Source organism: Hordeum vulgare, chromosome 2H (assembly GCF_904849725.1).
Source record: "Hordeum vulgare subsp. vulgare chromosome 2H, MorexV3_pseudomolecules_assembly, whole genome shotgun sequence".
Classification (NCBI taxonomy): domain Eukaryota; kingdom Viridiplantae; phylum Streptophyta; class Magnoliopsida; order Poales; family Poaceae; genus Hordeum; species Hordeum vulgare.
In genome coordinates this window covers 621,513,049-621,529,874 of record NC_058519.1, presented here as the reverse complement: position 1 = coordinate 621,529,874, position 16,826 = coordinate 621,513,049, and positions in this window count along the sequence as shown.

Sequence of the window (16,826 nt, the reverse complement as noted above, 5' to 3'; positions counted from 1 at the left end):
GGTTTGCCAGCCTTATTTTACCAGAGACACTGGTCCTTGGTAAGAGAAGATGTATGCAGAGCGGTTCGTGATTTCCTGAATGGGGTTTCGGCACCGGAGTCTTTCAACGACACGGTTATTGTTATGATACCGAAAGTTGACTCACCGGAGTTACTTTCGCAATTCCGCCCGATTAGTCTGTGCAATGTGTTGTATAAGATTGCTACAAAGGTGCTGGCAAACAGATTGAAGGGCATTTTGCCGGTCATTATCTCAGACGAACAGAGTGCCTTCGTACCAGGGCGACTCATCACGGATAACGTGCTAGTTGCGTATGAATGTATCCATGCAATCCACACGAGGAAAAGAAAGAACCCCCTGTGTGCAGTTAAGCTAGACATGATGAAGGCGTATGATCGAGTGGAATGGAGTTTCTTGGAACAGATGATGCTGCGTTTTGGTTTTGCTAGTGAGTGGGTGGCTATGATTATGCGGTGTGTTCAAACAGCAAGATTCACGATTAAGCTGAATGGAGGTTTCTCGCGGAGGTTCGCCCCATCTAGGGGTCTACGACAAGGTGATCCTCTGTCACCATATCTCTTTCTATTCTGTGTAGAGGGTTTTTCAGCTCTTCTCAGGAGGGCACAGGAGGAGAACCAGATTCGTGGGGTAAAGTTTGGGAGCACTGGCCCCCAAATTACTCACTTGCTTTTTGCGGATGATAGTATTGTTTTCCTTGAGGGCACACGATCAAACATGGATGTGTTATCTGATATACTGCAGCAATATGAGCGAGCGTCTGGACAACGAATAAATCTCCAAAAATCTTCCATATTCTTTGGAAAAGGTACACCAGAGGAGAGAAAGAGGGAGTTGCAGGGTGTGCTCGGGGTGGATAATGAGGCTCTTAGTGAGAGATATTTGGGATTACCAACACTGGTTGGGCGCTCAAAAGATGGGACATTCAAATACGTCACAGAGAGCTCGAAAGGAAAAGTGAATGGGTGGAAGGGACAGGGCCTTTCTAAAGCAGCGAGGGAAGTCCTAGTTAAATCGGTCCTCCAAGCTACACCGACTTATATCATGAGTTGTTTTCATCTCACAAAGAAAATGTGTCGGAACCTGACTTCGATCTCTTCGAAATTCTGGTGGGGTGCAACGAATGGCAATAAGAAGGTGCATTGGATCTTGTGGGAGAAGATGTGTGCTGCAAAACGCGATGGAGGGATGGGGTTCAGGGATATGGAGGCTTTTAACCAAGCATTATTGGCAAAACAAGTATGGAGAATTTTGCAGGCCCCTCTATCGCTATGTGCGCGAGTTTTGAAGGCACACTATTTTCCGAGCTGCTCCATCCTCTCTGCTACGTGCCCATCAAATGGTTCTTCCACCTTTAGAGGGATTCTCCATGGTAGAGACCTTTTGAATATGGGGCTCATTTGGCGTATTGGGGATGGTACCAACATCAGGGTTTATCATGATAACTGGATTCCAAGGAGTGGAAGCCTCGCGCCTCTAGGTGCGGTTTATGTGCAAGGAGTGGCGAAGGTGGCCGACCTGCTGATCCAATCTGGAGGAGCATGGGATGTAGCTAAGCTAGCGGTTGTGTTCCCGCCGGATGAGGCTGCTGAGATCGAACAAATTGCGGTGGGGGGACAGGGTTCCCAGGATTTTCTGGCCTGGAACTATACCAAGGATGGGATTTTCTCTGTTCGCTCTGCTTATCACCTGCGCATGGCGCAAAATCGAACTCGGTCCGGCCAGCCGGAGTCGTCGTCAGCGGTTACTAAGCATAAGGGCTTCCTAGGGCTATGGGAGACAAAGGCGCTCCCTAAAGCGAAGATCCATATGTGGAGGCTGATCCCCAATGGTTTGGCTGTAGGTACGGAACTGCATAGGCGGAGAATAAAACCAGGGGTCTTCTGCTGTGTGTGCGGAAGAGAGGAGACGAACATGCACCGGTTCTGGAGATGTCAGCATTCTATACTATTCTGGGATAAGTTCCGCACTGAACTGGATATGGCAATAGCGGTGCCGCCTAGTAATCTAGTTTCACAAAGTGCACTTGCTAATTGGCTGCTGGGGTGGTTTGCTGGAGCATCAAATGAGCAAAGGGAAGCCATGATCCAGGCTGTTTATGCTCTATGGCTGGCACGCAATGAGACGAGGGAGGGAAAGAAGATTGAGGATCCACATGAAATCATAGCACGGGTTTGCCGCTATATGAAGGAATGGAGGGACGCACACGAGGCTGGTCCTGCGGTGGCAAAACATGTGATAACACAACGCTGGACCCCCCCACAAGCGGGTTGGGCAAAGGTAAATTCAGATGGGGCGATGGATCGGTACGACAGTAAAGGAGGAGGGGGAGCCGTCATCAGGACTGATACGGGTGGTTTTCTTGCGGGGTCATGTCATTTCTTTCCCCGTTTAGGTGACCCCGAAGCTGCGGAGATTTTGGCTTGTCGACAGGCTCTCGAATTGGCGGCTACTATACAGGTCCAACGGATCCATCTAGAACTGGACTGCGAGTCTTTGGTGCAAAGGATCAATCATCCAGCGAGGGATCTCTCAGCTACCGGTACTTGGGTTGAAGACATAAAATCTCGCCTCCGCGGGTTCGTCGATTCACAAGTGTCTTGGATTCGACGTTCTGCTAATGTTGCCGCGCATAAGTTAGCTAAGATAGGTGTAGGAGAAGAACTTTGTAAGGTGTGGCTGGCATCCCCTCCGGACTGTATTATGGAGGTGGTCGTCGAGGACATACCCAATTTGTTTGATTCTTAATAAGAGCGGCAAGATTTTTTTTAAAAAGATCTTATGTGCGTGTAGAAAAATTTTGTTTGTCATCCGGCGTTCCCCAACAGATGTGACATAAAAATGTCTCATCTAGATGAGCCTTAGGGCAACCACTATGTGCCCAAAGCAATATTGGCCACATAGTCATTGATGGAAATTGGTGTCAAAGTTTTGTCATGTGTGCAATGCTTTCATAGCCAATTATATTGTCACGTGGGTCCAGTCTACAAATAGATTTGCATAAAGAAATCTTCTCCTTCCTAAAATACCGAATGCAACCAAACAATACCATATTTTATTCCTTTGCTTAGTTTGGAATCGATGCTTCTACTGGCTCCGGTTTCAGTTATTTAGCTTTTGGCATCCCTATCTAGCACCTCCATGGTGTAGAAAGCCGACGCCAAAGGACACATCTTGTTTCGAAAATGCTATTTGGCCTACATAGTGGCTGCCCTTAGACACACCCAACATAATTATACCATTGGGCCAAAGATTTAATCGTGCTAACATAGTCAGATATACCGCATGGCTTACCAAGTGTAGCGAACCAATTTGGATTCGAACATGAGACTCTCCAAGGGGCATTCGATTCAATTGAGAAGACGAGAGAAGAGATTGATGCAATTTAGATGAAGGTCGACATTGTTCGTTTTGGCGGCGGTTTGAGGCACTTTGCAAGATTCTACGGTTATTCTATACATACGCGATGGTTGCTGGACATATGGGTGATGCATGGTACTAATGTCATGTGACTGGTGATGGCTAAAATATGACACGTAAATAACTACACACTGTTGAGTAAATAGGCAATTTTCCGAGTGTATTAATCCACGAGATAATAACTAGCATAGCATTGACTAGACTAATGACGTACTGATCTTGAACTAACCTAGCACATACTATGCATACAAATAGTACTGCTAGGATAAATACGAACATGAGGATAAACGAGTCATACCCTCCAATAGGCCAGTTGGCCGTAGCAGCAGCGTTGGCGTTGGATGCGGCCGTAGCAGCAGCAACAACATCCTCTGCCCTCTTCTTCTCAACTTCAAGGGCGAGACGATCGGCCTCGGATGGTGAAGACATGGCGATGACGAGGACGACGCGGATGTAGACGAAGCAGACAGACGGAGGCAAGCAGTCGCGTGATCGCTCCCCAAAAACCTAATCGCCCCTCTCCCGTACAGGAACAGGAGAGGCGGGGTTTCGGAGGCCTGCTCTCCCGTCGACGACGGAGTCGCCGGCGGCAGCAGCAGCAAAAGGAACGAACGCGTGAGGCAGATGTGATATGATTCTCGTGACAGCTAGGGTTGGCGTTAGCCCTACTTAAGTAGGCGGTCGGGCGGAGAGACGTGGGCCGAACCCACGTCCGAGTCGGTAACAGCCCACGATCCGACGTCTCGGATCATGCCGTGTCCGTTACGTATTCTCCGTTCCTGACCGACAAAAATAAGCGCGTAGGTATGAGCTCCGCTCGGCTCATTCCCGCAACCCGCGACGAGGCGTGGCGAGGCGGGCGGCGGAGGAGGAGTGCGCGAGGGCAGCTTATCTTCTCACTCTCCAATAGCATGTGGAAGAGAGACCCTTATAAAGGGGTCCAACTTCTCCTCCACTAGCGGAGTGGGACTAAACTTCCCACCACCTTGTCATGCCACCACCTACATGGGCCCTTGAAGATTTTTCTGAAATTCTCTTATGGGCCTAAGGCCCATCACTAATATAAACAATCCCCCACCAGATCTCAAGGGCACATCGTGTTCCCTCGTTCCAATCACTGTTTTAATATACCAGCATTTCAATGAAGACATGTTAAGGTTGAGCTTCACCTAGAGCAAGTAGCTACACCCCTTTACAACTGAACAATGGACCATACCTTGAATTGTCAGTTTGGCGTAAAGGAGGTTCACCACAAGTCTTACTAGTACTAGGCTGCCGAAGGTGACCCCTCGGGTGGAGCATATTAGTCACACTCGTGGCTTATTCATGAGTTTACTAGAGATCACCCAAATCTCATAGACTGTAACCAGCAGTCAGGCTCATATAGGTGTGTTCCTCCAAAGATCGCTCTGTAGGACAGCATCTTGCTTACACATAAGCTTTAGAACACATTAAGACAGTAGTCATCCTACCATACAGTATCCGAGAGCATTGCATCTCCAACGGAGTGGGTAAGTAAAGTTACTCTCCTCGGTTCACCACTGGCTTGTTTTCCCGGGTCCTACTTCACGGGATCTCCGATCATATACATTGGGTTACTACCATGGCAACTCATGTGGGTCTCATACCCATCTCCCTTGATGCACTATCTATCACAACACGTGATATCCCTTTAGTAAAGGGATCTGCCAGATTCTTAGCCGTTTGGATGTAATCCAACGCTATCACTCCGGAGTTTCTCAAACGTCTGACAGACTTCAATCTCATTCTTATATGTTTGTTGGACTTCATATTGTCCTTTGAACTCTTCACTTTGACAATAACCGTCTGATTATCGCAGTTCATAAGGATAGCCGGAACCGGCTTCTCAACCACAGGTAAGTCCATCAAAAGATCTCGAAGAAATTCTGCTTCGACACCAGATGTGTCTAATGCTGTTAATTCTGCTTCCATTGTCGATCTCGTTAAGATCGTTTGCTTGCAAGACTTCCAGGAAACAACACCACCCCCAAGAGTAAACATATACCCAGTAGTGGCCTTCATCTCATCAGCATCAGAGATCCAATTCGCATCACTATACCCTTCAAGTACCGAAGGGTATCCCGTATAGTGAAGTCCGTGGTTGACAGTACCTTTCAGGTAGCGCATATTCTTTCAACAGCATGCCAATGAACATCTCCCGGGTTTGCAACAAACCGGCTAAGTTTGCTCACAGCAAACGCGATGTCAGGCCTCGTTGCGCTAGCTAGGTACATAAGCGAACCGATAATTTGAGAGAATCTCAATTGATCTATAGCTGTGCCTTTAAACTTTCGAATAAGCACACTAGGATCATATGGTGTTTGAGAAATTTTGCAGTCTGAATATCCAAAGCGACTTAAAATCTTCTCAACATAGTGGGATTGCAGAAGTGTAATCCCACCCTCATCATCTCTCAAAAGCTTGATGTTCAAGATAACATCAGCCACCCCAAGGTCCTTCATCTCAAAGTTTTGAGACAGAAAAGACTTAACCTCCTCAAATACTTTGAGGTTGGTTCCAAATATCACTATGTCATCAACATACAAGCACAATATAACTCCTTCGCCCCCACCATGGCGATAGTATACACATTTGTCAGCTTCATTCACAACGAAGCCAACAGATGTCAGAGTTGTATTAAACTTCTCATGCCATTGCTTAGGTGCTTGTCTCAGACCATATAAAGATTTCAGCAACTTACACACCTTTCCTTCCTGACCTTCTATCACAAAGCCATCTGGCTGTTGCATATAGATTTCCTCATTTAGCTCTCCATTCAGGAAAGCCTTCTTAACGTCCATTTGATGAACGAGAAGACCATGAGAGGCCGCCAATGAGAGTAGTACTCGAATCGTGGTCAGTCTAGCCACAGGTGAATAAGTATCAAAGAAATCTTCTTCTTCTTTCTGGGCATAGCCCTTGGCCACAAGCCTAGCCTTGTACTTTTCAATCGTACCATCGGGCCTAAGCTTCTTTTTGAACACCCACTGGCATCCCAATGGTTTGCAACCATATGGAGGATCAGTAATTTCCCATGTCTCATTAGCCATGATGGAATCCATTTCGCTACGGACCGCAGCTTTTCAGTAATCAACATCTGGAGAAGCATACGCTTCTGAAATAGAAGTCGGATTATCATCCACGAGGTATACGAAGAAATCATCACCAAAGGTCTTTGCAGTCCTTTGTCTCTTGCCCCTACCAAGGGTTTCCTCATCATCCTCCTTAGGATTATCATCATGTGTTTGTTCATAATATTCCATAGGTATGGCAGGCTCGGGAGTTATCTCAGATTCCTGTCTAGAAGTGCTTTGCATATCTCTCATGGGAAATATATCCTCAAAGAATGCAGCATCCCTCGACTCCATTATTGTACCGACCTTCACGTCAGGTACCTCAGATTTCACTACTAGAAATATATAGCCTACGCTATTCTTAGCGTTTCCCAAATTAACGCAGTCCACAGTCTTTGGTCCAAGCTTACGCTTCTTGGGGATCGGTACATTGACTTTCGCCAAGCAAGCCCAAGTACGTAAGTACGAGAGCGTCGCCCTTCTCTTCGACCACTCCTCGTAGGGAGTGACCTCATTATCTTTTGTAGGAACTTTATTCAGGACATGACACGTGCACTAGTGGGGACAGGGCCTATAGCCCCGGCCCGTAAGGGGCTTTAGTCCCGGTTCACCAACCGGGACTAAAGGGGCGGGACTAAAAGCTTAACCTTTAGTCCCGGCCCTGTTCCAAGCCGGGACTAAAGGTGCTCCACGTGGGCGCCTCAGAGCGCCCTCAGGGGCAGGCCCTTTAGTCCCGGTTCTTTACACGGACCGGGACTAAAGAGTTTCAGATTTTTTTTATTTTTGGGTTTTAGGGTTTTAGGGTTTAGGTGTTCGGGAGATTAACATGATGCCTCATTTGGTGTTCGGGAATTAGTTTTCATATAATTCTAAATAGAAATAATTATGCATATATATATATATATATATATATATATATATATATATATAAGATTAACTTATCTTACAAGCGAGCATATATATACAATTATATGGAGATCTGAATTATCGGGACTAGAGCCCGTCTATTCGATTACATGGACGAACATCAGTAATGGCCCCTAGCTACACTAAATCGTCCTTTGTCATCTATAGCTTCCGTCCTCAGAAAGGTCGCAAGCTCCTCTGCAATAGCAATCGCGCGTTGCTCTGGTAGGACCTTCTCCCTCATGGCCGTGTACTATATAAGAAGAGGAGATGAATATGAACATCAATCATGATAACAAAGAATGACGGGTAAAAATAGAGGTGTGAATGTTCATTGCTTACATCGAATCTGTGATCCTTGTGCTCAGAGGTAAACGTGCGAATGGTCTCGCAAACATAGTATCCGCATAGATGCGTCCCCCGTGGCTGCTGGTCGCACTTTGCGAGAATAGAATATATATAATCAAAATAATAATCTAGCATCATAAATGTATTGAAAATAGAAGTATATCATACTACTACTTACCTGAGCCGCTCTAAAGGTCAGCTTCTCAGGCTCGATACCGGGAGTCACGCACTTGAACCACTTCCAAACCCTGCCCGACAAGGATAATGATTTGCTAAGTTTTTCATTAATTGATATATCAGAAAATCATCGAAAGAGACCGATAGAGCGCAAGAATGATTGAAATTACCCTTGGAGCATGTCCTGCAGGCTTTGGAACTGTTCCAAGGGTCTCGATAATGGGTCGAAGGCATCAACTCTTCCCTTATCAATTTGAATGTCCAACAGAATCCAATGGAAGCTGCACATGTATATATATATATGTGTGTGTGTCAGTAACTTATCAATTACACTTATAAGTGAATGGACACAACAGAGTAAAGACCCTCACCTGAAGTTGTATGGAAACAGTATGTGGTCACAGAAATTTTGATCTGTTAGAAACCTTAGAAGGTTTTCCTCCGTCTCCTTGGGTTTTGTAAGTTAGCGTCGCTATATGTATTTTATCTGGGTCAATAAACCCAATATTTAGGATGTTCCTACTTTTACAATCCAAAATCTTCATTCTGCATAATAGAGTACAAGTTATATATAGACAATGAATTGAAATAACTAAACAAGTTATATGTAGACAACGAATTGAAAAACTTATAGACAATAGCAACTCATAAGCGATTTGTCCAAGGCGTCACCATTGTACATCTGGAAGAGTTCATCAAAGTCGATATGGATTTCTTCGGGGCGGCCGTAGTACTCCTGTGGGACACTCACCACGATCATCGTTCTCCCATTCTTTGATTCACTTAAGTACCATGTATGCAAGTAAGGCATATTTGTTGGGAGATCATCTTTGCTGACCAAAGGCGCTCCCATGACAAACTGTGGCTTAGGGGCTACCACAGCCTTGGGTAACCTGTCGTCTTGGGAAGCCAGAATGTCTTCAACCGGGATACCCCATTCATCCGCCCACTTCTTTACTAATTCCAAATCTTGCCCCTGCACCGGAGGGGGGACATTCTCGGGTAACACCCTGAGGGGTGGGGTCGAATGTTTGGCCTGTTGTCCAAGCTGAGGAACGTCTGATTTTTTCTTGCTTGTAGTTGAACTTGATTTGCTCCCACTTGCACTTGCACGTGATCTGCTCTTTTTCACTTCCTTCTGCAATGTGCGTGTATAGTCATCAGGCTTATGGTGCAAGTCATACTGTGATGGAAGGGTCGTGAAGTATTTTGCAAATGCTATTTGCTTCTCGGTGTATTCCGGACGGGGCTCGGGTTCCTTCTTTTTCATCTGCGCATCATGATGTTCCTTTGCTATCCTGGCGTTTTCCTTGGGGGTACGATCATAAGGTCTGGTAGGAAGATTAGCATGAGGTACCTTTGGGAGGGGCGACAGTTTGCGCTTTGGGGGGCTCCGTCGCTTAGAAATCGTCGGGGAGCGTTCTTGCTGGCACGCTTCCGCTTAGTATCCGGAGCGGGCGGCGGCGGAGACGGACGACCCAAGTCCGGCGGCGGTGATCGACATGGACTCGTGTTGTGCTGGCCGACGTCATGTGGAGGGCTTGGAGGTGATGGAGGTGTAGGTGACCTGCGACGACTTGGAGGCGGTGTTGTCCTTGGGGCCGAGCCTGGAAGCTTGATGTAGTTCTTGTCCCATAGGATGACTCCACCCAGTACTTCTCCGAGTGTCCTCTCATCTTCGGGTCCAGCTATGTCGAGCTCCATATCATGAAACCCCGCCATGATTTCATCCACCCCGACTTTAGCAAAGCTAGTTGGAATCTCACGGCCATGCCAGCGTGCATCAGGGCCAGAAGGTAAAGCTTGTCCGACGGCCACCTTCATGGATATGTTCTTGAATTTCTGATGGAGTTCACGTGATGTTGACTCCTTGATTCCATCCACGGGGTAGCCGGGACCGCCCTCTATCATTCTTCGTGCATCGTCGGGCGGGGCCTCAGATTCAGCCACGCTGCTTTTCCGCTTAGATGGGGCGCCGGTAATATCAAATACAGGATCTTCCTGGCGCGCTACTCCTCTAAGATCATCAATCTGCTTCTGTTGCTCGTTAATCCTGGCAAGCAACTGGTTGAACTTGTCATTCTCCTCATCCTGCTGCCGCTTCTTTGCTCTCTCTCGGCTTCTGTAAGTGTCTTGGTCTCTGGCAAACCCAAGCCACCACGGGTAAGAAGGACCGAAGCCTCGCGTTCATCCTCCATGTTCGTCATTGCCGAGGACCAGTGTGAGCAAATCTTTCTCTCTATCTGCAGTGAACTTTCTTTTTCCCTCCTTAATTTCTTTCACTCTCCTTTTCCAATTCTCCCTGGGTATCCTAAGACCATCACTGCAGATGAGGTCCCATGTTTCTTCGTCGTACGAACCACCATGCGCAAGGAACCAATTTCTTGCTCTCAATTCCCACTCATCACGGAGTGGTTCAGGTACGATGCCTTTAGCTAGCACATCTTGCTCTTTCTTATCCCACTTTGGGATGGCAGTCTTATAGCCCCCTCGCCCCAGCTTGTGGTGATATTTATTCTTGTCGGCATTTATCTTGTTCTTTTCTGATAATGCCTGGGCATCTTCTGACTCCTTGTACTCTTGAAATGCCTTCCAGTGATTCGCCTGCTTGGCTAGATACCCCTCGAATACTGGCACTTTCTTTGTCTTCAGATAGTTTTTCCATAGCTTCTTCTTCCAGCTACGGAACAGTTCGGCCATCTTCTTTAGAGTCCACTGCTTGACTTTGGCCCTCAGTTTGTCTGCAGCGTCTTCATTGTCACATTCTGGCAGGTTGAAATGTGACATGAGATCATTCCAAAGATTATCTGTGTACCTTTCGGCGACATAGTCATTATCGGCTGCCCCTTTGCTCTTGTTCCACTCCCGAACGCTGATCGGGACGTGATCCCTAACGAGAACTCCGCATTGCTTCTTGAATGTGTCAGCAACATTCTTAGGAAGCTTGGGTTCGCCCGTAGGCAATATCACCTCAAAGGTGTAATGCGTCCGTGCATCCAACTTTCTAGTCGGGCCTCGTTTCGTAGCTTTGCTCGATGTGGAGGCCTAAGAGGGAGAAACATTCGTCAAATGAATGTATATGTATACAATATAGAGCTATCTCCAATATTTTTCACATATTACAAGTGATTGTCGAACTTCATATGTATACCTCGCCGGACTTTATTATTTCTTCACCGGCTTCTCCATCAGTGGAGCTATCACCTTCTCCGTCATTGGACCTATCTCCTGCCCCATCGGCTTCATCTTCGTGTCGGTCGACCTCCATTCCATATCCGGAGGGGTTTAGATATGACGACGGAGATTCAGTTGGTTCAACGTCGGGGCCGTCTTTGATTATATCTTCGAGAAGTTCTTCCTCTTCGAGGTTCCTGATATGTGGATCCATAGTTCTGCAAAAAACGGACATTTGATTAACTAATAAACTAACAAACTATATAAGAGGGGTTGGAAACTTCGAAGTGTCGTTTTATATAGGAGGACCTTTAGTCCCGGGTCTTGGCTAGAACCTAAACTCTAAAATATGTCTAACGGATTCTCTTAACCTTTAAGGATTTAACAAAATGGCGACATTCTAGATGTGTAGAAAATGATCCTATTTTTCCTGATCTCATCTACCCTTCTATATGTCACATTATTCTATCAGGAACTCTGTTCCAAAACAACTTTAGTCCCGGGTCGTGGCTCCACCCGGGACTCCTAGATTTCTGCATAGTATTCAAAGTAGGAGTACTTTTCCAATTTGAGCATTCAATAACTAAAACCAAATCGTAAAATAAAGTAGTATTCAAATTAGCATGCATTCAATTATAAGCAAATACATCATCTCTTTTGTCCGTACATCGTCGAATATTATCACTAATACTCCTCGAATACTATCATACATATAGCATCACTGATACATCTAGAACCGTAGCGCCCAACGGGTATCGTCGCGGGCGGTGGACACCCAAAGAGAAGGAACCATCACAAGATCATAGATCGAGTGAGATCCCCGAAGAACCTGCTACGTATGCTCGAACCTGCCCTCTAACGCAACCATGTAGCGACGGATGTACTCATCCTCCTCGCTGACACGGTGACGTACCACATCTGCGGTGTCCGGAAGCCTCGGCACTGTCACTGGCCCACGCGACCGCCACCAATCAAGGATCGGGTCAACAACGGGCTGGCTCCTCACCAACCTACGCCCCCCGGAAGGTAGCACCTCCCAATACCAGCCGGGCGGAGCCCAGTCCCGGACAGGGCCCCTCTGATCAAGCAGGTGTCCTCCGCCGAGTCGACGACGAGGATGCGGGATAGGCATCGTAAAATGAACTAAAAAAATAAACTAGTTCTATTAATTTTCTTGCTAAAAATAAACTATTAACTCTTAAGCATATACAATAGCAAAATTAAACTATTAACACTTAAGCATATAGAATAGCAAAATTAAGCAATAATCTAAGAAACACTATTAACACTTAAGCATATACACTATACAATAGCAAAATTAAATGACAAAAAATATATATTTCTTCTTCTTGTAACCCTAACCTAATTTTTCCTCTTCTTCTATTTCTTCTTCTACTTCTACTTCTCCTCTTCTTCTACTACTTCTCCTCTTCTCTTCTTCCACTTCTCCTCTCCTCCTCTTCTAATTTTTTTTTCTTCTTCTACTTCTCCTCTTCTTCTATTTTTCCTCTTCTTCTCCTCTCCCCCTCTTCTTATTCTCCTTTTTCTTCTTTTCTTCTCCTCCTCTTCTTATTTTCCTTTTTCCTAATCTTATTTTCTTATTTTTGTTCATATTTCTTCTTCTTGTAACCCTAACCTAATTCTAAATATTACTAACCCTAATAATCTAGCACAAACCTAATAACAATAGGAATTAAATGACAAAAAAAATCTTTTTCTTTTTCTTCTTTTCTTCCATTTTTCTTCTTTTCTTCTCCTTTTTCTTCCTTTCTTCTCCTTTTTCTTCTTTTCTTCTCCTTTTTCTTCCTTTCTTCTCCTTTTTCTTCCTTTCTTCCCTTTTTCTTCTTTTCTTCTCCTTTTTGTTCTTTTCTTCTCCTTCCCTTTTTCTTATTTTCTTCTCCTTTTTATTCGTTTCTTCTCCTTTTTCTTCCTTTCTTCTCCTTTTTCTTCCTTTCTTCTCCTTTTTCTTCCTTTCTTCTCCTTTTTCTTCTTTTCTTCTCCTTTTTCTTTTTTTCTTCTACTGGCCGGAGTGTTGGGGAGGAGGGGGCGGGGGGCTTACCGGCCGGAGGTGTCGACGGCGCGCGGCGAGGACGACGGCGACGGCGAGGAGGACGGCAGGCGGCGGCGAGGAGGACGGCGGGCAGCCTGACGGCATCGTCGAGGTCGTTGGTGTGCCGCTGGGCAGGAGAACGAGAGGAAGAAGAGAAACGAACGATTTGGGTTGGAATTTTTCTAACTCCCGCTTGTATAGGTGGATCTTTAGTCACGTTTCGGGGCTCGAACCGGGACTAAAGACCCCCTTTAGTCCCGGGTGGAGCCACGACCCGAGACTAAAGGCCCTTTTTCGGCATACCAAAAGGCGGGAAGCAGGGGCCTTTAGTCCCGGTGCAGAGCTCCAACTGGGACTAAAGGGGTCTTTAGTCCCGGTTGGAGCCACGCACCGGGACTAAAGCCCCTCCTCGGCAGGCGGCAGGCGAGGGGCTTTAATCCCGGGTCGTGGCTCCACCCGGGACTAAAGCCCCTCCTCGGCTGCACGATAAGTTTAGTCCCACCTCACCCAGCGAGGGGGACTAACACTTGTTTATAAGCCACGTCGCAGCTACTCCATCGAGCTCCTCTCTAAAGCAGGCTTACGGGCCTAAACTGACTATAAATTTAAAAATTCAAACTATATTTGAAATTGTGGAGAAACTTAAACCTGAATTCAAAGTGAGCTCACTTTGAATTTAGGTTTAATTTTCTTTACAAATTCTCATATAGTTTCAATTTTTTTCTATTTTCAAAATTAACTATTTTGTTATTTTCAATTAAAAACTATGTTTATTAAAATTCTTTTTGCATATTTGAGAATTTCACAAAAATATGATAATGAAAAGTGTTTGAAATTGAATAAATAATTCAAAACTATTTTATATTTTCAAAAGTAATTATTTTGACTATCCAAACTATTAACTATTTTGTTATTTTCAATTAAAAACTATGTTTATTAAAATTCTTTTTGCATATTTGAGAATTTGACAAAACTATGATAATGAAAAGTGTTTGAAATTGAATAAATAATTCAAAACTATTTTCTATTTTCAAAAGTAATTATTTTGACTATCCAATCTATTAACTATTTTGTTATTTTCAATTAAAAACTATGTTTATTAAAATTCTTTTTGCATATTTGAGAATTTGAAAAAACTATGATAACGAAAAGTGTTTGAAATTGGATAAATAATGCAAAACTATTTTCTATTTTCAAAAGTAATTATTTTGACTATCCAAACTATTAACTATTTTGTTATTTTCAATTGAAAAGTGTTTGAAATTGAAAAGCACTACAAATGAACTCTGAAAATGTTGAAAGTTGGCATGCTATCATCATTTCACCCACATAGCATGTGTTAAAAAGTTGAGAGGGCTACGACAAAAACTGGATGCACTTCGTGTACAAAACGGACAATCTCCCTCGAAGTATCAGGGTTTCGAACGAGAACTCATCTCTTACAAAGGGATTTCATTTTTTTGAACTTATTTGATCTCCATACTTTTTGTGTGTTCAAAATGCACCATTCGAAGGCACATCACAAAATTTCAAAAATTTCTGACATCATTTGGTATTCTTCGAGCATTTACTTATTTTTTTTAGCTAGTTGACCCTGAAATTGAAAAAGCACTACAAATAAACTCTGAAAATGTTGAAAGTTGGCATGCTATCATCATTTCATCCACATAGCATGTGTTCAAAAGTTGAGAGGGCTACGACAAAAACTGGATGCACTTCGTGTACAAAACGGACAATCTCTTTCGAAGTATCATGGTTTCGAACGAGAACTCATCTCTTACAAAGGGATTTCATTTTTTTGAACTTATTTGAACTCCATACTTTTTGTGTGTTCAAAATGCACAATTCAAAGGCACATCACAAAATTTCAACAATTTCTGACTTCATTTGGTATTCTTCGTGCACTTACTTTTTTTTGAGCTAGTTGACCCTGAAATTGAAAAGCACTACAAATAAACTCTTAAAATGTTGAAAGTTGGCATGCTATCATCATTTCACCCACATAGCATGTGTTAAAAAGTTGAGAGGGCTACGACAAAAACTGGATGCACTTCGTGTACAAAACGGACAATCTCTCTCGAAGTATCATGGTTTCGAACCAGAACTCATCTCTTACAAAGGGATTTCATTTTTTTTAACTTATTTGAACTCCATACTTTTTGTGTGTTCAAAATGCACCATTCAAAGGCACATCACAAAATTTCAACAATTTCTGACTTCATTTGGTATTCTTCGTGCACTTACTTTTTTTTTTGAGCTAGTTGACCCTGAAATTGAAAAGCACTACAAATGAACTCTGAAAATGTTGAAAGTTGGCATGCTATCATCATTTCACCCAAATAGCATGTGTTAAAAAGTTGAGAGGGCTACGACAAAAACTGGATGCACTTCGTGTACAAAACGGACAATCTCTCTCGAAGTATGAGGGTTTCGAACGAGAACTCATCTCTTACAAAGGGATTTCATTTTTTGAACTTATTTAAGCTCCATACTTTTTGTGTGTTCAAAATGCACCATTCAAAGGCACATCACAAAATTTTAACAATTTCTGACTTCATTTGGTATTCTTCGTGCATTTACTTTTTTTTTTGAGCTAGTTGACCCTGAAATTGAAAAGCACTACAAATGAACTCTGAAAATGTTGAAAGTTGGCATGATATCATCATTTCACCCACATAGCATGTGTTAAAAAGTTGAGAGGGCTACGACAAAAACTGGATGCACTTCGTGTACAAAACGGACAATCTCTCTCGAAGTATCAGGGTTTCGAACGAGAACTCATCTCTTACAAAGGGATTTCATTTTTTTGAACTTATTTGAACTCCATACTTTTTGTGTGTTCAAAATGCACCATTCGAAGGCACATCACAAAAATTCAACAATTTCTGACTTCATTTGGTATTCTTCGTGCATTTACATTTTTTTAGCTAGTTGACCCTGAAATTGAAAAGCACTACAAATGAACTCTCAAAATGATGAAATTTGGCATGCTATCATCATTTCACCCGCATAACATGTGTTAAAAAGGTGAGAGGGCTACGACAAAAACCGGATGCACTTTGTGTACAAAACGGACAATATCTCTCGAAGTATGAGGGTTTCGAACGAGAACTCATCTCATACAAAGGGATTTCATTTTTTTGAACTTATTTGAACTCCATACTTTTTGTGTGTTCAAAATGAACCATTCAAAGGCACATCACAAAACTTCAACAATTTCTGACTTCATTTGGTATTCTTCGTGCATTTAATTTTTTTTTAGCTAGTTGACCCTGAAATTGAAAAGCACTACAAATGAACTTTGAAAATGTTGAAAGTTGGCATGCTATCATCATTTCACCCAAATAGCATGTGTTAAAAAGTTGAGAGGGCTACGACAAAAACTGGATGCACTTCGTGTACAAAACGGACAATCTCTCTCGAAGTATGAGGGTTTCAAACGAGAACTCATCTCTTACAAAGGGATTTCATTTTTTGAACTTATTTAAACTCCATACTTTTGGTGTGTTCAAAATGCAGCATTCAAAGGCACATCACAAAATTTTAACAATTTCTGACTTCATTTGGTATTCTTCGTGCATTTACTTTTTTTTTGAGCTAGTTGACCCTGAAATTGAAAAGCACTACAAATGAACTCT